General features: G+C 44.9%; 1 pseudogene; it reads right to left on the bottom strand.

Moving 5' to 3' along the window:
- Positions 1 to 227: 227 nt before the first annotated feature.
- LOC136865026 (5.8S ribosomal RNA) lies at positions 228 to 382 on the bottom strand (annotated as a pseudogene).
- Between the last annotated feature and the right edge of the window lie 694 nt (positions 383 to 1076).

Raw genomic sequence — 1076 nt, 5'->3', positions numbered from 1 at the left:
CCTGCTCTGAGAGCTCATTTTTGGTTTGTGCGTACCGCATGAAATGTTCGGTCACTGCACACACAGCACACACTTTCGAGCTTGATTGCGGGACAAAGGCGGCGAACCGGCCCCAGCAGACACAAAGAAGCTACGCGGACCAACCCGTGGCCGTGGCCATGGCCGTGGCCGTACGAACCGCGACACTCCCAACCTTCCAACACAATGTCACGTTCAGTTTTAGCAACCGACCCTCAGTCAGGCGTAGACCGGGAACGGAATCAATGGACTGCAATGTGCGTTCAAAATGGGGATGTTCATGTATCCTGCAGTTCACATGTCAACGTGCAGTTTGCTGCATTCTTCGTCGACCCACGAGCCGAGTGATTCACCATTCAGCGTTGTTTTCTTTCATTTTTCAATCGTTCTCTCCACGGTGAGTGGAGGAGAAACAATCCTTTTTATCAGTTTCTCGTCATAGAGTTAAGAAGTGTTTCTAGCATGGGCGTTACGTTCATTTAAAACCTGCCCACCGGGCCGAAGCTATCCAATGCCACAATGGCTCACGATGTGTCTAAACTCACTGTCAGTGATCGTTTCTCCTATCTTTGCATTAAAGTCTCCAAGAACCACTGATATTTCCTTACTTGAGATATTCTCCATTATATCATCTAATTCTCCATAGAATTTCTCGATTTATTCTTCGCTCGAAACAGATGTAGGCGCACACACTTGAATGATATGGAGTTTACGTGGTGCTACCTTACGTGTTAAGTGGATGATTCTGTCATTAACACATAAACATCCATCCGCTAGATTTTCCAAATGCGGAGGGATAATTACTGCAACGTCATTGGCGATTTCATTATCTGGTCCAGAAAAGTACATCATATTACCCTTAGTGGTGAAGAAGAAGCCATTACATTTCCAGTGTGTTTCAGATAGACCTAGAGTGTCTAAATTGTAATTTTCCATTTCCTTCTCAATGATCTGAAGTTTCCCAGGATGTAAGAATCCCCTTACATTCCAAGTTGCTATTTTATATTGGCGTCGAAGACATGTTCTCTTTAAGATGTTACTCCTCCCAGTCGCAGATT

Source organism: Anabrus simplex, chromosome 2, assembly GCF_040414725.1.
Source record: "Anabrus simplex isolate iqAnaSimp1 chromosome 2, ASM4041472v1, whole genome shotgun sequence".
In the NCBI taxonomy this organism is placed as follows: Eukaryota; Metazoa; Arthropoda; class Insecta; order Orthoptera; family Tettigoniidae; genus Anabrus; species Anabrus simplex.
This window is presented reverse-complemented; position numbering and strand designations above follow the sequence as displayed.